Source organism: Polyodon spathula, chromosome 22 (genome assembly GCF_017654505.1).
Source record: "Polyodon spathula isolate WHYD16114869_AA chromosome 22, ASM1765450v1, whole genome shotgun sequence".
NCBI lineage: Eukaryota > Metazoa > Chordata > Actinopteri > Acipenseriformes > Polyodontidae > Polyodon > Polyodon spathula.
This window is the reverse complement of record NC_054555.1, coordinates 438631-463175: the sequence shown is the minus strand read 5'-3', so window position 1 is coordinate 463175 and position 24545 is coordinate 438631. Positions and strand designations below refer to the sequence as shown.

The window sequence follows — 24545 nt, the reverse complement described above, 5'->3', positions numbered from 1 at the left end:
TTGGGTGAGTTTTTATTGAGTTATTTTGCATTTCTATCACTTCAGTTTTGAGAATGTTCTGAGAAGGGTATTTAATGTGTTGTAGATCAGGGCTCCATAAACAACAAGCATCTTCATGTATCAAATGCATAGCGCACTATTCAAGTCATTGGAGTCCCAGGGATTATGGAGGTGATGAGAAATACAACTCTGTCCCACTGCTTTGCAAAGTGCATGACATTTAACCATAAGAGAGTTTTCAACCCAAGCCCAGCAGCCTGGAACTCCTGGTCCTTCCCTTAAGGTTAAACACATTAAATAAACAGCTCTCTAGACTTTTTCAAAGATCCCAGTGCTAGGAATAAAATACAGTATGAATAATACATACAGGCACATATCTTTGAACTATGGAGTCAGTTTCTCTGCATGCTTTTTAAAGAAAATCACTACACTGTATGTGACATCAAATAAACTGTTATGCATTGTTTTAGAAGAGAAGCTGACAGCTCTGGTCCTTAAGCACTGTACATAACCACAACATAAAAGCAACAACAAAAAACAGCAGCTGCATTTTATAAATCACTGCTTATTGGCCCATTGTAAAATTGTAAACAAAATCCATAACGGGGCTGGAATGGAATATTCTTGGAGTCGGTAATATCTGGCAAGAACACAGCCACAATAGAAGCTTGAAATCAATCTGACTAACAATTGATCTGCCGAGCCTGTGCTCTCGACAGCTTCTCAACCTCGTGAGCACAGCTGATTTGTTGCACTTTTAAATCAGGGGGCAACAATAAGCATATTCAGCCATGTCTTGCTGCAGATTGTGACCATTACAGGGAGGTTATTCACTATACACTGCAGTTATGAAAAAATACTGTTCGATACACAGAGGTTACCCAAGAGAGAAAGCCACAGGACCATGGGGTAGAGTTGAACTTATTTCCCACCTGCTCTATCCTCTGGAAGAGTAGCTGATCCATGCAAACTGGGGGGCTGTGTGCTGGTGTAATACAATTCTTAAAGGTAGTTCAAAGTCAAAGATCTGGCTGTTGCATTACATTTTTTTGCCTGTGTCTGTGTTTTATATAGAGATTGCATTGTCCTCACAGCTATCCCAAATGCATTTCCCATCAAGGGGGTGCACCAGAATCATCTGCTGTTATATGACACTGTTCATCCCTCTCCTGGTTTAAACACATTTCTATTCCCAGCCAGTCTCGATGGAATAATGCTTGTAATGATGCTGAGAAACAAAGAACCATATTCTGTGTCATTGTTCAGTTGAGCAACAGCAGCAGGAGAGCTTGTTAACTGAGAACCACAATCACAGGAAAATGCTTTCAGCAACTGGAGAGCTATAGAAACACCAAACACAGCACCAAGCTATAGCAAGACCAAACACAGAATCAAGCTATAGCAAGACCAAACACAGAATCAAGCTATAGCAAGACCAAACACAGAATCAAGCTATAGCAAGACCAAACACAGAATCAAGCTATAGCAAGACCAAACACAGAATCAAGCTATAGCAAGACCAAACACAGAATCAAGCTATAGCAGCACCAAACACAGAATCAAGCTATAGCAAGACCAAACACAGAATCAAGCTATAGCAAGACCAAACACAGAATCAAGCCATAGCAAGACCAAACACAGAATCAAGCTATATCAAGACCAAACACAGAATCAAGCTATAGCAGCACCAAACACAGAATCAAGCTATAGCAAGACCAAACACAGAATCAAGCTATAGAAAGACCAAACACAGAATCAACCTATAGCAGCACCAAACACAACATCAATGCTTCAGTTTCTCCACCAGACAAAGTGGTCCTGAACGCTACCTTTATTGTAGCGTCTATAGCTGTAATAGCTTCTGACTTCAACACCGATTGGATGTGGTACTCTGGAACAGAGAGCTTCTGAGCCTCTGATTGGATGTGGTACTCTGGAACAGAGAGCTTCTGAGCCTCTGATTGGATGTGGTACTCTGGAACAGAGAGCTTCTGAGCCTTTGTTTGGATGTGGTACACTGGAACAGAGAGCTTCTGAGCCTCTGATTGGATGTGGTACACTGGAACAGAGAGCTTCTGAGCCTCTGATTGGATGTGGTACTCTGGAACAGAGATCTTCTGAGCCTTTGTTTAGATGTGGTACACTGGAACAGAGAGCTTCTGAGCCTCTGATTGGATGTGGTACACTGGAACAGAGAGCTTCTGAGCCTCTGATTGGATGTGGTAAACTGGAACAGAGAGCTTCTGAGCCTTTGTTTAGATGTGGTACACTGGAACAGAGAGCTTCTGAGCCTCTGATTGGATGTGGTACTCTGGAACAGAGAGCTTCTGAGCCTCTGATTGGATGTGGTACTCTGGAACAGAGAGCTTCTGAGCCTGAGAAACAGAAGAAACTTTTTAAAGAGCTGTCTTAATCATGAAAATCCAAGTGAAATAAGGAGCTGCACTTCAGCAGGCTGCAAAGAAGTGATTATCTAAATGTGAAATGAACCCATTCCATTAAGCCCCACTCTGCAGGCTTCAAAATGGCAACTGTAGACTCATGTTGTGCCCGCTGTGGGCTTATCAGAGGATTGGTTTCTGAACAAAGCAAGACTGCTTTGTTCTATTGGGCATAACCCTGCGGCAGTTTCATTATCTTATACTCCCTGCTACCTTTTCTATTCATTTATTATTTTATTTATTTGTTTTTTCACTGGCCCGTGTACACAGAGTGATTCAATTCCTTTGCATTTCACCCTTGTTGATATGTAAGATGGGTGCATAATGCGACAAGCTGCATGTGACAAAGAGCGAATGAATCTGGATCGACAATCACCCTCTCTACCTGTGAGAGCACTGCACAGCAGGAATTCCGTGCCCCGTACTGAATGGTTGGGCAGTTCTTTCCAGGGGCAGTCGGAAGCCGGCCATTCAGGAAAGGGACGACATCATGGTACCAGGAGTCATCGCCCTAGTACGGTGAGTGAAGTTTCATTCATGAATTGGAGGAGATGTGATTGAACCAGCTGTCGGAGGGGAAGGGGCTGAGGGTACTTGATGGGGATGTGACGCCGTGATCGGTTCCTTTGTTGTGGTTGATGGCAAGAAACGAGGACTGTGTTTTGAGAGACAGAGCTAAGTGGGTGTTTGTTTTGCAACCGTGTGTGTTTTCTGTCACCAGACTGATCGAGCACAGAGCTGGGAGCTGCAGCCTTGGTGCCAGCGATTCACTTGAACTTCACCGCACCTGCACTTAGTCGACTCACTGTTCCAGCACCGCCTTTCCACCAAGACGTGTCTGTCTGTGTTTTCTGTATTATTATTTCGGAAGTGTAATTCCTCGTTTTGGCGCTGGTGATACCTATTGTTGGGTTGAGCCAGCTTTATTATTTCTGAACGGTGAAAGTGGTTGGAGGAATTAAACCGTGAACTTTGTGTCTGTCCTTGTTTGGAGCACCTGCATCACCCTCTTGCCACGCACAGCAAACCACACATTCACACTGCATTACAGTTCAAAGTGTTCAACCTGTGATCTCTGAAGGACTCTTGAGTCTCTCTTCGGCTCCAGCTTCTGAATGGTGACAATGAGTTTCCGAGGATGACATTTTCAAGAAACAGGGGGAACCCAAGCAGAAAATTACCTAAAGACAGTTCTCCGGGCTTGTTCTTGAGGCGAATTGGAATGAATTTGCACATATGCTGTGTATGCATTGAATGGGAATTGAGATTAATAATTTGAGGAGGCTTTAAAAGATAAGAAAAACAATCATCTCGAGGCGACAGCTGGCAGATCAGATCATTCGGTTGTCAGTTTACCAAATGTGACAAAATAACTAATGAATCATATTGAAATAGGCTTATTTGATTCCATAAAATAAACATTCAGATAATAAAATAGAAAGAGTGAGATCCCAAGATTGGTTCAATAGTATTCATTTAACACATCTCCTAATACTTTACCTTGACATGAACAACAGTATGGATGTGGTCTTATATTTCCTCTTATGACTTTCTTGATTATGTTGCAATTAACGAAAACCACAGCAAACTCTTAAAAACCCTCTGGGTATATTGGCTTGGTAAAGACTGACAGACAGACACCCAGATTCTGATATGCAATGGGGCCTCTATTACACCTGTGTTTCCAGGGATCGGCATTGCTTCATTATGTTTTTTATTTCATTTTCATTCGCTCGTTTGCTCATTTTCCTGTTCTGATGCCTTTCTAAAACACCTTTCCAAAGATTTTTAATAAAGTGAAAGTCTAAGATGCATTGCACAGTCTATACAGTACAGATTCATTGTTTTAAGAGCTGCGTGCCTGTGTGTGTGTAAGATGCATTGCACAGTCTATATAGCACATATTCATTGTTTCAAGAGCTGCTTGCCTGTGTGTGTAAGATGAATTGCACAGTCTATACAGTACAGATTCATTGTTTCAAGAGCTTCTTGTCTGGATATTGCTGTCCTGTCTGAGCTGCCAGATTTACTCTTCAGAACCTCAAACCCTTTTTTTAACAATGCATGACAGAAAACAGAACAAGCAAGAACTAATCCCTTCCATCCATCCCCTCAGCAGCACTGAGCGCTTTGAGGAACTGACAGTAAACTGTATGGGATGATGGGAATATCTGACTGGCCATACTGTAGCACCATAGAAATACTTTCTTTTTATTAGTTTAGTGTATCATCCTACCCCTGCTGACCCAGGTAATAAAAAAAACAACAAGGTCACATTTATATTGAAAATAAGATTTTATGAGACTATGAAAAACTGGTAACAAGACACTGTGCTGTCTATGTGACAAAGAACTGAAGCTCGCCTAATGTGAACGGACTTCCACATGGGTATTTGCTACAGCAAGAGAAGTGTTAACACAGAAATAGTTCAGCAATGATCAAAGGCAATCTGGTACTGCAATCAATTAAAAAAAACAAATAACCTTGGAAATATCACTTGAAAGAGACAAAAAAATCTTTAAGTCTCTTTTTCATTGTTGTCCTGTAGACGGCTATCACCTTTTGTTTACACTTTTCAGAAGTAGTGCCTCTCAACACAGATGAATTTACCCAACATTTATACCAGCTCCATGTCAGTACCTTCTACTAAGACTCAGAGTAACTTTTAAACGCTTATCTTTTTAACTTGGTGACTTAATTACATTGCGGGTTGATGGAGAGTGGCAGATCAATCAATTGCAGTGGCAATCAAAGCAGACCTCTGCAGAGTAGCTGCCACTTCTCCTGCCCTTTCTACTGCACTCAGCGCAGGGCTGCACATACAGTGAAGCTGGAATATGCCTGCACCTTCGTTAAGACAGCAGTTAAAACAAGTTATGTCAAAATTGCCATGTTGACTGTTTAACATCAGCAGAGCAGGTGGCAGTCTGTTACAGCAGAGGCTGCATTGCCATTAAATCAGGTAACTCCACCGCGCAAAAGGCTGGCACAGAAACAGAGAGCGAGCTGGGCACAAAAATAAAAGACGTGCCGCTGCTTTCATTAACCAACCACTAGGATTAATTAACACATCTTTCAAATACTAGGGAGAGCTAGCTGTTAACCAACATACAACAGACAAATAATATAAAACAATCTTCCTGCTGGAATCATTTGTCAGATTTCAAGGGGATAAAGCCATTTAAAAAATATCCAAGTGAACAGCCAGCAAGATTTATTAAAGGACCACTGAATAACAGAAAATGCATGGTGACCCTTTACACTGTGTCTCTAATTACTGTAGAGTTAGTTAGTAAAGACATGAGCACACTTAAACCTGCTTTAGCTCCATAGCATTTGCAACAAACAGTGCCTGACTATAACTCAATGTTTTGTGTTGTTGTTGTTGTTGTTTTTTTTTTTAAACAAATGTAGATGTAGAAAGTGTAATTATTCAGCAGGGGAATTAAACTATGAATGAGGCTTAGGATTGGCGGCTGTGGTTTTTTCAATAATCCAGTTTGAATACAGCCTTCGCTATTCTGGAACTACTGTGGAAAAGGTTGCTTTTCAAGCCCTGTAGCACAATAAAATCTAAATCTACAGTGCCAATAATAGACTATATCATATTACTGAAATTGCCTTTGGGATATCTTTTGCTCACGTCCAGAATGCAGTTATTGATTCATAAATAAAAATCATATCACAGACGATAAAGTTTCCCAAAAGCAGAAAGAGCAAAATCAATCATATTAAATCTGTGTTATAGTATTTTGTGTAACTGTTGCCTCTTTTCCACTGTACCACCTAGCCGTACCGTGTCCTTACCGAGCCCTCACGGTGTGCCTAAGGAGAGCCTGGATTGTTTTTCCACTGCAGAGCCCAGCCATGCTACTGACGTAAAACGCAATGAAAGACAGTTGTTATTACTGAGTTGGTCAAAAGCTGGACTAACAGTTGGTGTTCAACAATGAATAGACCAGCAGTACAGCCTGATCTTGTATCAAGAGCCATAGTTGTATGTATGGTACAATATAATAAACGTCAAGAATGATAAATTTAGTCTAATTTTTTGTTTTTAAGTTTTAAGTGTACTGAAGCTGCGGTTTATGTTTATTTGCTTCAAATTGTCAGAAATTCGGGCATAAACGTTCTCATTTCTGACTCACGACTCCAGATCTTCCTGAACACTTCTATCTGTCCACAGATAAACCAGAGCCAGCACTTCCTCAGCGTCCCAAGACTGTACTTTTCTCTCGTCACACTCATTGCCGCCATGTTGTTTGTCTTTCTGGAATGTACTGACTGACGCAACGTAGTGACAAAAATCCTTAACCCTGCCCCTGGCTCGGCTTGGCTCGTAGCCAGATTCAGATCAAATAGCCAGTGTAGAAACATCCGTACCTGTACTGTACTGAGCCGGCACGGGTCGATGTGTGCCAGTGGAGAAGGGCTAATTGATAAATTGGAGAGGAGAGCAATTCCTGCATCACACAGCAGTGTTAAATATAAAAACAATAAAGGACTTTCTTCATCAGTGAATATATTTAAATTAGCTATACCGTACTGGGATACTAAATTACAAAAAATTGCAAAATCTCAGCGATTTCATAAAGTTCATTTATTCTGGTTTTTTGGCATAAGGCTATGAAAACACATGGCTGCAACCTCCTGAGGTTCTTTCAAGTTGGGTTCCAGCTGGCAGTTCTATTAACACTTTCTTTCAATTCCACATAGCCCTTGCTTGGGGTTTGCATCTCATACCAGCAGCTCTTGAAATATCAGGGGATATGGGGGAAGGCAGTGGATCAGCCAAAGTGGAGACTGGAGTCCTTTCTACTTATCCTCAGAAGGATAAGGATAACTTATCCCCACATTACCCCAGGACATGCCTCGAGCCTGCCCTGGCAGCTCTGATCCTTCGCCTGTTTGACCGCCCTGCAAAAGTTACCCGCCTCCAATCATAAAACATGATGTGGTCTGGATATAATTGCATGAAGGGTAACTGGTGTAAGTAAACCAATTGTTTCGAAATGCAAACTGTGTTCTGTTTTACATGACGATGCTCTATATCAAAGTACAAATGAGCAATTATTTTATTTGCTTGCAACTTGTAATCATGTGGGGAGAGATGCTTTGTAATTCTGTGTAACTACATGCTGTTGTTACGGGTATATATAATGTGAATGTCGAAATGTGTCACTTGAAAGATCAATAAATAAAAAACCTCTTTATTAATATGAGCACATTAACAACTCCTCTTGAATGTGTTACAAACAAAAGTTACTGACAAACAAACAGCAACGACAAACAGAGACATAGAGAGCATTAATAATAGGCAGCTCTTCCCTCACAGTGACTGTGTGTCAGCATTGCACAGGGCCCACTGCAGCACTGCTCACAGCTAATCAGAGCTCAGACTGAACACTGAGCCTGCGAAGAGGCCAAAGGTATAACAAGACGATCTTTAGCAAGATGTTTTGAATGATCGGTGCACTTGCTTCTCACGCGTCTGAGATCAATCACTCTTTTCAAACAGCAAAAGGGGGAGGAGATGCTACATGTTGTATGAATTCATTGTTTTCATTCGGCTTCATAAATCTAGTTTCTCCTGTCATGCAAATGTTTTCCAATTATTATGGAACGAGCAGAAACTGCAACACCGCGTTTTATGAGTTACTGAATACTATATTGCAGCATGCAAAATAAAAACAAACAAAGAGACATTTAACAGCGGGAAAACAGTGTACAATCTCCATGAGAAAAATGACAAAAGCATCTTAGTCTGGAAATTAAGTCAATTAAGGGACAGATCCATTATCTCCCTAACGTGCTGTTTCCTCTGTGAGTGCAAACGTTTCGTTTGGGGATAATGCCTGGAGGCAAAAGCACAAGCTAAACAAAAACAGTAGTGTAAAAGCATCCCCTCAATCTCATTTGCATGCAAGAGCTGGGAAATGAACTGTTCTATCAGGTGTTATAATCGCTCATTGGCTTGGAAAGGAGACATTCTATTGGCTCGGTGTTCTGATGGAACTGGAAGTAATTTCCCTTTTCCTCTTTCTCCCTCTCCTGCCCCTGCTTTCATTATACACACTATGCCACTGTATAACATCTTCCCTGCCTGGCTGCATCAAGGAAAAGTAATCTGTGTCAGGTCAGGATCCTGGCAGGGGACAGCTCATTGCTATGCATACACCTCCTAAACCATTTGCTGATTCCTGCAAATACTTCCACTCTGCACATACTGCAGGCAATCTGCAACCCACAGTGCCAGGAAAAGAGAGTCGATTAGGAGCAGATACTGTGTGCACCCCATCCTTGAACTGTGAAGAATAGAAATACAATCATAAATATAATGCAATATAATAGGCTACACAACTGCTAATAACTTCTTATTTCCATCTCAGAACATCTATCTCCATGGACAAGCTGGTTTAACACACACAGAAGCACTGAAATAGTGCAGAAATGTACAGCTAACCATTGAAACCTGTGTTGGCAGGTGACACATCCAGAGTCTCTGATCTGATGGAAGCTGAATCATGCAAGCAGTACTGATGAGCAAGAAATAAACTCCCATGTACTGAACATGGAGGACTCTCTATCTACCTGGGGGTCTGTGGAGACCACACTGCTGACTTGATCTGTTAGCATGGATTTGAGGAGGCAGTGTAGTCCAGTGGTTGTAACCCAAAGGTCACCAGTTCAAATCTCACCTCTGTCACTGACTGACTCACTGTGTGATCCTGAGCAATTCACTTGTGCTCCATCCTGCAGATGTTAAATCAGTGTCCTATTGTAAGTGACTCTGCATATAGCCTACCTCTGTAAAACATTTTATGATGGTGGTGCACTATGAAAGTCGCTATATAAATATATTATTATTATTATTATTATTATTATTATTATTATTATTTGTCTGCAGTACCTGGCAAGTTTCCATGTCCACTGTTTTTCTCTCAATGTGAAACTATAAGTCACCTGCTTTTCTGGGAGCCCCGAGTGTGTGTGGGTGAAGGTGTTGGAGGCAAGACCTCTATCTAATATGAACACACAAGAAAGGGAATAAGAGATGCTGCAAAACAAAGGCTGGGAGAGAGAGAGAGAGAGAGAGAGAGAGAAGGAGAAGGCCAAGGAGAATCAGGATCCAACATGATACTCATCAGTCACTAGAAATACTTAATGAAGAAGAAAAGTAATTGATAAACTGAAATCTGGCTGTTTTAACAATTAGCTACAATGTTTCCGTCTCCACCTTCTTCAGCTAGCAGGCTGATGTTCATGTTTAAGTTGGAAAGAGGCACAGTAACTCACATGGGAATGTTCTAAGAACACTGAGACACAGACAGTTCTGAGGTAAAGGTTTGTTTGTCTTTGTTAACAGCTGGATATTTTTTGATTCACCTCTTTTGTGGTTCACCCGCCTCAAACAAAACTGTTAATTGCCTGTCAGACTACAAGGCAGCAGTTCTTGTGACATGCATGTACTGTAGTGTAGGAACTGTGCCTTGGAAACAGCCCTAGGATGTTGTACACTAGCCAGGGATTATGAAAAGCAGTACATTGTGGTAGTCTTGGATTCACTTTTCATTACATCTCTATAGCAGATAAAGGCTGCTGTAGATCAGATACAAGCTGCACTCATGACTGGGAAGGTGCTGAAAAATACACAGAAAGACATGTAACCAGTTTTCCAAATGAACACTAGCGGACCGCTTCTGTACTGTAAGCATGGAAATGCAAGAATCTCGATACAAAATCAAAGTTTAAGAGGGCAGAAATGACAGCTGCCGATGGGCTTCAGAAATTCAGCTTTCGTGGTGGAAAAAAGTGTATTTTCTGTGAAAAGCACAAACCCCCACTGATCGGATTTGGCTTCTTGTAATAGAGAAATCTCTGTGCTCATTTTTATACAAAGGCATGCAGCAGTACGATGTTTAAGCAGCAAAAGCTGGTCTGCAGAGACGTTACCCGCATCAGGAGAGTCAAATTGCTTGAAAGCAATGCATTTCAGACATGTGCTAAGGTAGGGTTGTCATGGGTTGAGTGGATTCATCAAGTTATTTCGCTGTAGAAGTTCAGAGGCTGGCTTCAGCTCCAGCATCAACAGTAAGGCTGCCTTAGAAAAGGCCCTGTGAATGCTGGCCAAGCACCAACCCAATGAAAAGCCTTGGCATCTTACTGAAGTCTTATTATTTATTTGGCTACAGCACTGCACAAGCTTCCCTGTCACATTTCGGGCCTGGAGGTGAAGCTTCCAACTTGGCATGGCGGTATATATAAGCTGCTTTTCCCAGAGCCCTGCACAGGCAACGTTTCTCACTCTCTCTCAGGCACTTCGATTCAGCCTGAACTCCGGGAGAACAAGGACTTGAACAGAGAAAGTCAAAGACGGTTAAAAAGGCAACAGAAAATGCCTCTTGCCCGTCATTCATCACAATCAGTCAACCGCTTCATTCTCTAATAGGAATGCAAAGTATTGATTTGATTCATCCCAGAAAATCATTCAGCGACAAAGTCAGCTCGCAATCTACACCCTGCACAGAAAAACAAAAGACCTGCTGAGTGAGTGATTCCCTAAGGCTTCCCATCTCTTTACTCACATGCACAATTTTCACATTGTCAAACGCTCTTATCTTACTAAAGGAAGACCTTGTCTAGGTACACATGAGCCAGTGTATGCTTAAACAGCAGCAGCCCTTTTTTTCAATTATCTTTTTTATTAATCTTCTGCTTTCAAACATAATACAAAGACAATGAGGAGAATAAAAACTGCATTAGTGTACGGTGACATGATTGAAAATAAACTAATTAAATAAAACTATGTACAGGATAAATCATCTTATCAGCCATACATCACACAATCTATAAACAAAGTACCTGCAAAAAAAGGGGAGGAGCTGGGTCTCAGACTATTGCAAGAAGATACAGCCAAGAATAATGAAAGGAGTTCAGGAGAGGGAGCTGTAAGGTGTAAGGTGTCAAAATATGAGCGAAAGGGCTGCCATGCAATGTAAAATTTAGTGCTAGATCCATTAAGAGTGAATCTAATTTTTTCAAGTTTAAGAAATTGCATGATGTCTCTAACCCAATGAACATGAGAGGGCTGGGCAGCTTGCTTTCAATTCATCAAAATAAGGTAGCGAAAAGCCAGTGTGCTGGATAGTAGCTCTTTGAATAGGTAACACCGACGACCATGGATTTCAAAGCCCAGGCGCTTCTTTAACAAACACATCAAAAAGAAAGGGCTCTATTCAAAATGCAAGTTAAAACTTAATATCACGACAGCTACAAATATCTAAAATGATGGTTAAACCCCCAAGAGATAATCCAAATTGCGTCCTGCCATGCAAAATCGATGGAATGTTTGACTGGATATAATTAGGAAATAAAAGTCCACTGTATCGCTTCTTTTTTCACTGCAGGCATCCAATTATCCTGTTACATTAATTGGCAGCACCCTTTGAAAGCTGTTCAATGGAAAGCATGAGGGCCTCGGAAAGGAAAGCAGCTCATGGGAATAATTACCAGAGTACACTGTAGTCTTGTTTTTTTGGGTGCTCGGGTAAAGTTTGGAATGTGGGTAGCTGTTGAACATTCTGCATACAGATGCATTTTCTGATATTCCATTGGAGCAGCATGCGGCATGCACACGACTTTGATCTGAAAGCATTACTCCATAATGGACTGGATTATTACAGCTCTGTAAACTCTTTCAATCATCCACATTTTTTTTGGTTTTTTCTGGATCAGGTGGTCAGTTGCCGTTCTTTCTAACTATTCAAATTAAATGGAAAGTGTTACCCTTTATTCAGTCTTGCAGCCCATGAAAACAGGAACTTGGCTGATTTTTTTTTCTTGTTTTGAATTCAGCAATCTGTGTTGAGCAGAACCTGGCAGTTGTGTAAACAGCGATGCCAAAATGTGCCTGCTGACACCTTGTTCACCGGAGGAGGTTACAGACTGCATGCCAAGGCCGGCCCTGACCTCATCACGCTCAGATCCTGTTAGGTCACTTGTTATCTCCACTGGAGAGACAGCCAGGAGGAGGAATGCACTTCAGGTGTCGTGCCGTCTAGAGAAATGATGAAACGTGTTCAAATATTGAATACTGTTACTGAAAAAATAAAGTCATCTGCGTATCCCCAGGACAGCCATGTCCTAGACACAGGTATTACACCCCCATGCTACCCGTCCATATGCCTCAATACTGGAGCAAAACACCTTCTCTTTAAAAAGTCATTGCAGGCTTTTATAAAATACTGTAACATCTTGGCCCCTGGACAGTGGACTAAGTGTGTTCATTCTCATTGGCTGAGTTATGACTTTCTGTCTGGACTGTTTCCTGTGCTGAATGGATGTATTACTTTGTGTATGATTTCTTGTCTGACTGTCCCCACCCAGGTGCTCCTGAGCTGCACACAGGACTGTGAGGGCTTGGTTGGGGTGGTAGTGTGTCATCAGTTCCTGACCTGTGTGTCCTGTGAATGAAAGTGCCCGTTCATTTTGCATCCTGAATCCTCCTTCTTTCCTCCACAGCCATAATCCTCTACAATAGCAAATCATATGAAGGTTTTATTTTAACATTTTCTTTTCCTGTGAAAATCTCCACCAGAAAAACACCTGTTTTTTTTTGTTTTCGGTGTACTCATCCTTCATACAAACATGATCACATACAGCCCTGACTGGATAAAGCACTGTGAGCAGCTGTCTCTCTACACCCTAATTCAACAAGGTTTCGGTTTCAGATTCCCAGGAGTACGGACTGTCACATCACTCCTTTGCCCTTCTTTGATTGTGTCTCTGATAACAATGGTGCAATTATCTTACTACATATGTTTCTACATCTTTTAAGTAATAAAAAGGCCAGAGGGAGTCCATTATTGTGCCAAAGACTTTTCAACAGATATCAATCTCCCTTTGCTGCAAGAATGGCTGGTGGTAAATATTTCACTCTTCAGAAAAGCCTCAAGCAATATAATAAATGCGGGTTAATAATTAGTGGCGTGTCACAGAAATCGCTGTCTGTGCTGTTGGGAAACCAGTGAACCAGGATGAAATATAGGGCTGGACTTTAAATAAAACCAAGCTTGTTTTAGATTTCGCATTCACTTTAAAACCTGTTAAAAAGATTCAAAATACCCTAAATGAAAGGATATAGAAGACCTCTGATCATTTTGTCATCAACTCATTTCGGCCAGGTTTCATTACTGACACAGTGATCTTTGCACATCTCAAGACACACGTTAATAAAATAACACAATTATATATCTGGGATTGTTCACTGTGTGTACATGTGCAGCTGTTTATACGAGAGGACAGTGTGTGGCAGCACAATATTTTTCAATTAAAACTCCCCCTACTCCCACATTTCATGCTCATTTTGAGGTGATTAGGTTTTGCATATATAGAGAATATATATATATATATATATATATATATATATATATATATATATATATATATATATATATATATATATATATATATATATATATATATATATATATATATATATATATATTGATTGAGGACTGATTCGTCGTAAAAACTGCTTAAATACACGGGTCACTCATTTGTCAGGCCTTGCAACAGTATCTAACACCTGACGGCGACACCAGAGTGGGAGAACCTCGTGAGAGATGTCGTCGATTTGTTAAAAGCAGTGGGAGAGCTGAGAATGAATGTTCACAGCAGATGGCAATGTTATAGGGGGAGAGAAGGTGGAATTCCATGCTCCAGTCAAGTTCAAAATGAACCCGCTGAGCGATAACCCTTTTTTTGTGTTCTGACAAGAGGTTTATGGTCTAGGCTAGACGCCTCACAGAATACAGCAGCAGCAAGGTCATCTCAGAAGAAGAACATTTCCAGTACAGAACACGTGAACTGAAAACAAATTCTATCTGCACATAAAGATGTGATGTGTCCCAAATTGAGAAAAAGACACATGTGTCTGCTAAAACCATGCGGTATAAATATTAGGAAAGTATCTCTGAGTGCACGGTGTGTAATTATGTGTGCAGTAACATAGTAATTACAGTTAATACACGGTACACATCTTTAAACAAGGCTATGAACATTTTTCATTTTATAATTAGCATGCTGTTCCATTGTGTAATTACTATATATTACAATGCAATTATGCTGTAATTAGAGACATTTGTATAATACAGTTCCTCCACTATCTTCGCTACCAAGACAAGTCCTGATAGTGACGGCAGAATTTTCCACGCCTGTTTGCTTGTTCTACAAATACAAGAGTCCAGCTCCTAGCGTTCAAGTCCATTCAGCTCTTGAAACATCATTAGCAGAGCTTGCACTGCAGAGTGGAATAGGGGATAGCTCAATAAAAGACACTCTATACATCAGACTGTACAAATGACCTTGTTCAGTCCAACAGCTGGAGACAAACCTTGCATTACTTAGCATGAGCATTTGTTTTCAGAGCAGTGAGAAAAAAAAATGGTTTCAATTGTTTTTCTTCTTTATCCTAAATCAAGTGCACTTCAATCTAGTTGAGGAGAAAATATTTAGTCGGGGCTTTGCAATTAATAAAAACACACACTATGAAAAGCACAGCAAATCAATCCCGGTCAATTTGCTGAGATAATTCTAATCAGGTTTTTAAAACCAGACGGCTTCCGCTCGGCATTGCCTTTTCTGGTCTTTCTTTCTTTCTTTCTTTCTTTCTTTCTTTCTTTCTTTCTTTCTTTCTTTCTTTCTTTCTTTCTTTTTATGGTAGTTTGGCACGTTTTCTTTTTGAAAGGAGTCTGGTGTACAGTAGGCTGAAGGCTTGTAATCCCTTGCAGTGTAGTTCTCGTTGAGGTGACTGCAGTGTCAGCCTCTCTGAACTGATCTGCCCTGGAGACTCAGTCTTGACCTCTGGGAGGACGGGTATGATTAGCCAATGTGTCAATTCTCTGGACATGAAGCTGTATAGCAAGAAGCTAAGTGAGCAAACTGCGCTGACTATCATACTTCCTTAAACAGTACAGGGTAATACATCTCTCTAATTACTGTGTATTTAAAGACTAGTTACTTAGTAGATACACGTGTACTTACACATCGTTACAATGTTACTCTTCACAGTTACAATCTTTTTGCATCGTGGTGAATAAAATCAAGTTTGAGTTTCACTGTCAATAGCAATGCAAAGAACGCTTTCGTAAATATCAAATTTTATTATATGAATGAACAAATGTGAACGAGTTAACTCCTTGATTCATGTTTTGTAAATAGAGTCCTTTATATTTCAGGAACTTTTTGAAAATGTAGATTTTTTAAAGTTTAGAATACACAGACAACGTTGATATGCCAGTATTGTGTTTCAGGCTTTAGGAAGACCCACACTCAACCTTCATTCTGTTTAATACTGAGGACTGCAATGGGAGCTCCCAGGTGCTGTGATTGATTACACAGCCTGTATAATTCCTGGGCTCACACATTGCTGAACCCTCCTTCAGCTGCCTCATGTACATAATCACACCTCTACACCCATTCACATTTGCATGTTCTATGTTCAGGCTACTATCCTATAAAGGCAATGCGATTAACTAGACACAAGTAAGTCAGTAAAAGCATGCGACTTCAGAGCTAATGGATTGGCTTTCCACAATCAAGCACTTCCGCTAAGCGTGTTAACTGCTGTGTACAATGTGTATATAGAGGTATTCTATATGTACACGTTAGTGCATGAATTCAAGGACACCACTCATCGAAGAGGCTTTTTACAATTTCCAATGCGTTGCCAAGGAGGGAATTTTTCCCTAAAACAAAATGAAATAATGACAAAAGGCTGGTCTATGAAATGCAATGAACACTGGCTGAAGCGTGGCTGTCAGAACTGACTCAATGGTAGATATGCAGCAGGTCCAGACGGGAATGAACATCCTCTACCACATGGTGGATTTCATCATGGACCCGCGCGCACCAGACAGTCCCACCAAGGGTTGTGTGTCTTAGAGCACAGAATCAGCTAGTGTGCACTAGGCTTAAGAACTCATCCCTTTGCCACCTACCATCAAAGAGGTGGCACTGCTGTCCTTGTAGTATGTACTGTGTATTTTTTAAAGCAAAAGAAAACAAAAGAGTATTTGCAGCAACACAATATATTAAGGTTGGGTCAAGTGTCTGCAATCTTCTATGCCGGATATTCTGTTCAAAGAAAAAGACAAGCGCAGGTATCTGAATCTCATATATGGGTGTGGCTGGACTGGGTGGCACTATCATCACAAGTTTCACGTCTTGTTTCATTTCCTCTGTAGAGATGGCTTGGTTATAATGCAATGCACTGGCAAGCAATAGCACAGTTGAAGTTAAGAGACCATCGATGCTTAAAGTATATTTGAAGAGCAGAGGGTTGGATATGGGCCAAGTGAAGCCCACTGGATAAACAGTTACATTATACAGTTCTGTTATACCCACGATCCTGCAAACCTGACCCGCTTCAAGGTAAAGGGCTGGCTTCACAAAGGAAGCCAGACTGGACCATTGTTTATTAAACATGCCTTTGAGTCCCGGTAGATCCTTCGTCTTTCTTTTCATGCAGTTCAGTACCTCTATTGTATCTTTCTGCTGTCAGCATCCACTAGCATCCACCAGATCTGTGTTGAATTGGATTTGAATAAATCTTGGGAGCGATGGTTAAAGTAATTCTTCAGTAAGTGTACCACTGTGTAAAGTGTACAATCCATTATCCCTGGATCTCCCCTGGGACAGGGCGAGGGGGGGGATCAGCAATCTCGGCAATCTCTTTATAGCCTACCGATGTGGTTTATTCCCAGGAGAAATCACACTGCCTGTGACAGGAAGGTCTGATAGCTATATTTATACAGGTTCTGAATGCGAGACTGAGAGCACAAGCCTCCAGCTAGATGATGATTATTAATAATTTGTAAAGGACGATAAGAAGCTGTTTCACCCGCGGGGATTCCTGAAGGTACCAGAGCACACTTTTCTAAGAGTATCACCCAGGTCCTACTGGAATTAAACAGAACTTTGACAAACCATCCTAGAAGCCCTTATATAAAAGTGTACCACAGTATTTTTGCATGGTATTTGTGCACTTTTACCATGCTTTCCCCATGATTATACCATGCATTTACTGTAATTTACCATGGTTTGCCATGTTTTTAAATATGCTTTATCATAGCTCACAGTGCTTGACAGTGCTTACCCTTGCTTTACCATGCTTTCTCTGTGCTCTACAGTGCTTCCCTGTGCTTTACCATGCTTTCTCTGTGCTCTACAGTGCTTCCCTGTGCTTTACCATGCTTTCTCTGTGCTCTATAGTGCTTCCCTGTGCTTTCCCATGCTTTCTCTGTGCTCTACGTTGCTTCCCTCTGCTATACCATGCTTTTCTATTTGATCCAGGCAAGTTTTTATTAACAATCAGTAGATTTGCCACCACGGTACATCAACCAAAAGCTACATTTTTAAGAGTGTATTCTTTATGGATCTGCCAGCGACATGCATTTTCTCAGTAAAATCAATCTCTTAGCAGCAAAGCTACTTCAAGTGACTGAGTTTATCTTGCCTATCTGAAACCCTGGGGGTTACGAGGCTGAGAGAAGCAAAGTAAGATAAAAATTAGAAGAAAAATGTTTCTGGACAATTATACAATGCAATCCTATAAACCACCTTTGACATTGCTCTGCGAAACTGCACTGTGCAGCCAGCGCTGCGAAACTGCACTGTGCAGCCAGCGCTGCGAAACTGCACTGTGCAGCCAGCGCTGCGAAACTGCACTTTGCAGCCAGCGTTGCGAAACTGCACTGTGCAGCCAGCGCTGCGAAACTGCACTGTGCAGCCAGCGCTGCGAAACTGCACTGTGCAGCCAGCGCTGCGAAACTGCACTGTGCAGCCAGCGCTGCGAAACTGCACTGTGCAGCCAGCGCTGCGAAACTGCACTGTGCAGCCAGCGCTGCGAAACTGCACTGTGCAGCCAGCGCTGCGAAACTGCACTGTGGAGCCAGCGCTGCGAAACTGCACTGTGCAGCACAATTTGGAGTTCCAATTTAGATATATATGTATATAATAAATTCCAAACATGCATACATCATTGTGGTGTGTGACTATTTGAAGATTCTGTATGAATGCACACACGTTGTAACTGGGGTAGTCTGACGCTCTGGGATGCAGTCAACAGGAATCACACGACTGTGTTTAAGGGCTTTCTGCTCCATTTTGTTGAACAAATCCAAAATAGAAACTAACAAAAGACCAAAACGAAGTCTAAATATATATTTCTAACAGGAAACAGTCCTTAGAGAGGGCATTGATGGCTTTGCTTTTGAAATTCAAGCACACTCAAGTGCTTTTTCATGCTGCACCACTGGCCATGTGGTCAGGCTAAATTGGGTATGTATATATATATATATATATATATATATATATATTATATATATATATATATATATATATATATATATATTTTAATAGTATAGCAAGTTACTCTCAGATAAGAGTAGAGTACAGATTATACCAGATCAGAAAGGTGTAAGAGAGTGCAGAAGAGAAGTGCTGGCATGTGTCTCGAGCAGCAGTGTGTGACCGAACGCGTGTTTATCTTCGAGTGTCTATACGAACTCAAACGTGTGCTGCATACAGTGTGTGCCTCACCTTCCCCACACTGCTTTACTGAATCCAGCACGAATGAAAGCATGCATTGTAGAAGCACAGATGTGCCCGTGTCTCTTGTCTGTTTGTTACATCGTAAAGCATGTTGTGTGATATTGTCAGAGAGGACAGCTGTGCTAAAGGGTGACCCTTAATTCCACTTAGTGCCTGATTTCAATATTATCTTCAGCTTGCTAAGCGTCTGCCTCACATTGTTGTGCATTTAATAACGCGGCAGCGGCGCTGGAGTAGCATTTGTTATACAGGGAGCTCTCGTCTGCTGACGGAAATCCAATGATGAAAGTATTTAGTTCCCAGGCTCATTTCACTTCTTAACCATTCAGCTTGCTGCTGAACTGATAGCAGCTTGAGCACACGCACACGCACACACACACGCACACGCACACGCACGCACCATTAGTTAATGATGGGACACACAAGAACTCAACTCCCAAAGGGAGTGCGCACCAGTACGTCTATTTGTTACATTGCCTTTCACATGGCATAGGAATTATTGCCCTGTTCCTCATTTCATGCTTGGTGTGCATTTGAATTGATCCTTATTGATATTCTTGTCTTTCAAAACCATTAGTCATTCTAGGACTTAGAAAAGATGTACCTTCAAATACAGCACGATTGATAAAATGACTCGACAGCTGTCTTGATGAATCGTCTGCGTCCCTGTTTTCCAGCAGGTTTTTTTTTTTTTTTTTTAAATAACACCAAACACACACATGACAGTGAATATGGAAACAAAGCTCTTAGCGATACAACAAAATTAATCCCTGTGTAAACCCAGTCAATCTCATATATAAATCACAAGATGTTCAAGTTTCCAGAATGTGATTACAGCTGCTAGATTGCTAAGGGCATTGCTCAATTCTAGGAGACATCAGGGAGATCGAATCAACAAATTCAAAACCGTGCGTCTGTATTTCTGTTGCACGTGCAAGATGTTCAGCTCTCACCCATTCGTTCGATGATACACAGGCTTCCCCCAACCACTAGAGCACCTGCTGTAGCAGTGACTGATGTATTCACAAACACAGGCTGTGTTCAAGAAACCCCTCAGATCTTCATAGCATGGCATCCCTCAACAGTGAATTTGGCTCTGAAGGCATTCCTTTCAAGTTTGAGTGGTTTTCCTATTAATTCAGCTTGGGTTGCTGCTGAAAACAGAAGGCTTGCTTGAATATGTTTGACTCATCCTTACTGGGGATTCGTTTGGACTTACCGGCTCTCTGTGCTTCAAAAGCAATTACAGGAATCAGGGATCAAGAATGCCTGGCTTCGGCTCTTCAGGCCTCGGATCCTATCTAACAGAATTCAACCCAATTTAAAAGGAGGCCAGTTTAATTTCTGTTACATGTAATTGCTCCAACATTATAAACAACCCTTAAAATAAACACAATTAGGTAGCAATTGGGATACATAATTGGCAGGTTACCCTGAAACTGAAAAAAAAACAAACCCTATATTCTTGGTAATTCATCCCATTCAGCCCGGATGAGTTTTCCCACTGGTGAATGTTATTTTGTTCTACGTGAGACTGGGTTAGAATCTATAACGGCAGTGCAGCACACCACGCTGCCCCTAACACGGTTCCCCGCTTTAACCTCGCTGATCGGCTATGGCCAGCTATGCAGTCCAGGTCAGCGATGTAACAGGGTGGAGGCTGGGGGCACACTGCAAGCGAGCGTCTTAACCACTGTGCAAAACAGCCTGACGAATCCCCAGCTGCTTTGTGAAATCTGAGGCGCAACTGATTGGTTTGGTTACAGAAATGGAAAAGCTGGCGGATTTCTGAAGCTTGCATCCCCCTTTGCAGCTTCTCTTTTTTCAGATAGAGACACTCTTACCAAACCTTGCCGGGGCACTCACATCATTAGGTTACACGTAGGCTATTTTTAAATCTGTACAGAAGAAGAATGTCAGGACTGTTCACAGGCTTTTACATACTATATGGAACTAAAGGACAAAGCTTTGTAACCCAAGACTACAACTGCTTGCAAACGTACCCTAAATCAATTGGCTACTTTTGAGTTCTGATGTCTTGCTTGATTTTTGCTCCATACTGAAAAATTAATAAAATGCTCATGACAATAACTGTTTGGAGTAAAGAATATTAAACTACCCATAGCATGACAAACGCCTGCACCAGTGGATAACTTGCATACTGTACAGGTTTCGCATGCATTACTGGGGTTTAATTGTAAAGCTTCATGATCGCGTGTGCGGCTTACTGATCTCACTGACATTATCCTTACACCCTTGGTTATTATAGGATTGGATTGCAACAGCTTCCAATGAAAGGGTTCTGAGAGCATCTGGTTATTCAGCCTTTGCCAAGATCCTTTTTGATCATCCAGACTCTTGCAAGCTACCCCTTTTCCCCTCTGGCTTTATCTGCAGTTGCAGCCCCCCCTCCCCCATTCAGTCTTTTAAGTTTCAGAGGACCTGCAGAGAAGGCAGTGCTAATCTCTTCTTCAGAAGATGAGGAAGGAAGCTAAGTCTATCTCTACTGGGATTTCTTTTAAGCCAGTGCTTATTCTCTTTTCCAGTCTTTTCCAATTTGACATGAATCAAACCTGGATGTTTTTGGATTTGTTTTGCTCTTTACTATGCTGTTGATCCCACACATGTGTTTTGCACAGGCAAATGTATAATAGGCTGATGATATAAAACTTTAGTGAAGTATACAATCATAGTTTCGTTTCAAGACTGGTGCTGTTTGCCTATGTGCTTCAGTGGTTCTACACACCAATGGCAGTGACAGACAGCTTGGAAGAACCTGAATTAAATGCTTTTAATATTTACCCTGCCAGTGGCCCAGAGACTATTTTATTGACAGTAAACATCTCGGTTTTGCAAGGACTGTTCTTTATTGACAGTGTGCTGCAGACAGATGTTTCATTGTCAGTGACGAGCAATCTCCTTCCTCTCATCTTTGATTCACCTGACATGGAAGCACAAACTCATAAATCAAGCAGCTTCGCCTGATTGTATTCAAAATCTAAACAACAGTTACTGAGGAAGCCTCTTTTTCACAGAGTGGCGATGCTATTAGTCATCTAGAAATGCAACTGAAATAAAGCATGTAGTGTGAAATATGTTACATAAAATATACAGAACTACTACTACTACTACTACTAATAATAATAATAATAATAATAATAATAATAATAATAATAATAATAATAATAATGGTTTCCAACATTCTAAAATGCAATGGTTCATTTAAACAGCAAATCCAGCAGTGCTTTATTGCCAGTATAATTTAGTCCGTGGCACTATTCAATCAAAAGACTAGACATAGGAGGACATTCCAGACAAGTGAAGGCTTTTGCAAACATGCCAAGCTATCATCATACTAAAACATGTACAATCTGATCCAGTGTTGCCACGGTGCAGGGTAATAACACAGGGGCTACTGGCTAGCTCTTTATATACAGGGTATTTAATTACTGTGTATTTACAGAGCAGTTACTTAGTAAATGTATGTGTACTTACACACAATTACAATGTTATCATGTATAGTTACAGCATACTTAATGTGGAAATCTTTTTGCACAATATAACCATAACCCTTTTCTGATCAAATTGTGTACTTACATATATCGTGCAAAAAGATGCACACGTTAAGTACATGGTAACTATGCATAATAACATTGCAATGATGTGTAAGTACACATGTGTTTATCAGTAACTACACAGTCATTAGAGACACTTCATGTAAAGTGTTGCTAGTTACTGTTTATGTGTTTTTATTGGACCCAGTATAATTATTATTACTTGTTCTCCAAATAATGAACATAACTATGGATTTCTTGTTACAAGACTACACTAAATTGAACGACAGTACAATCATCCTTCCCGGTTTGCTAAGAACTTGAATCAGGGATGCCCTGGTGCCTCTAGATTGTCATTGCAGCTGATTACAGCAGCTGCAGTAGCCGAATCTGAAAATGAAATTAATCTCAATTAATATTCTTTAATTATTAACTGGAGGGGAAAAAAAGAAAACAGTATGGCACCAATGTCGTGGCTGATTAAAGGTGAGCCCCTACTTAATAACAAAACTACTTTTATACAATAAAGGCAAAAGGCTTACAAGAGGCAAAATCACAAACTGCTCTGTTAATCCACAACAACAAGGACAACACCCACCAGCTGACACTTTTAATAGTGCTGCTGAGTGTTAACAAGCAAACCCCCTATAAAGCCTGATGTGAAACTTGCATGCCAGTAATAGAGGAAAGTTTTAAATCAATGCTTGTGTGGAAGAGCATAAATCCGATGCACAGTACCAAGTCAATATGCTGTTAATATGACATCATTACATCAGCAATAACTGACAATGCAACCAGATCAGACCCTGTTCAATCAAAGCTACACTCTGTACCAGCTTGCTTAAATATTCCACTTAAACAGAGATGCACTCGAATGCATCGCTTCCTTCTCCTCTCTGAACTCACAACTCTTTACAGCACATGTCAACACCCGATCTCAAAAGAAATTCATTTTCTTACCTCTTTTTCAGATGCCAAAAATCACAGCTGCGTGCAACTCAACAAAAATAAAAAAAAAGAGAAAAAAAAGAAAAAGACATACATAAAAAATGAAGCAAAGCCGTTTCGGTTCTCTTTACAGTACAAATATTCAGAGGCTCCAATCCACAAGCAGGTTGCATTCCATGTGGCGAGAGCAATTAGGATATCATGTCTCCAGTGACTCAGGACTGGGTCTTAGGTTGGTATTTTTCACACTAAGAAAGTACATTAGTCCTTTCTCCGGATTCAGCCAGAGAGAAGAGAGACGTGAGCATCCTATATGATAAGAAATCCAATGTGTGCGTTTCCTTCTTACTCCCCCAATGTGAGAATCAGAGAAGCAGGGAGGCAGCAGCGTAGCATCGACATGGTTTGTTTTTGCAAAGGCAGCTACCTTTCTCTCCCCCACATGCTTCAGTTCTTTGTGTGTCTCTTTGTTTATTTGGGACTGGATCTCAGACTGGGAAAAGCAGCACTGTCAGCGAGACACTACATTAACACCTCAGAGCCTGGAGGAGGTGGAGTTTTCTTTGCAGCAGAAAGGATCACGATTTGAAATCCAAAGAAGAGAGAACATAAAGAGGAGAGAGTGAGAAGGGGAGAGAGAGAGAGGGAGGGAGAGGCAGAGGGAGGGCAAAGAGAATTAGTGGAGCATCTACGACTGCCTTGATATTGGAAAATTGACAGCTTCAGTCCCTCAAAAGGTTGGAAACATTGACTGAAATTATTTAAAGGCACAGGAATGAAGCTATTCACAGGTTGTGTCAACAATAATGTGTTTATATATATATATATATATATATATATATATATATATATATATATATATATATATATATATATATATATATATATATATATAAACAATATAAACACACATTATTGTTGACACAACCTGTGAGTAGCTTCATTCAGTTTATAGTTGAGTGTGTTTTTTGTAAATTGAATAGAGGTA

General features: G+C 40.9%; 1 protein-coding gene across 1 annotated transcript in view; it reads right to left on the bottom strand.

Annotated features, from left to right (window-relative positions):
- The window catches only part of sgcd (sarcoglycan, delta (dystrophin-associated glycoprotein)), a 110244-nt gene extending 86130 nt beyond the window's left edge, over positions 1-24114 (bottom strand). Inside the window, exon 1 of the mRNA XM_041223367.1 lies at positions 23570-24114. The gene's annotated coding sequence lies outside the window, so the exon portion shown is untranslated. The remainder of the gene's footprint in view (positions 1-23569) is intronic.
- Positions 24115-24545: the final 431 nt, after the last annotated feature.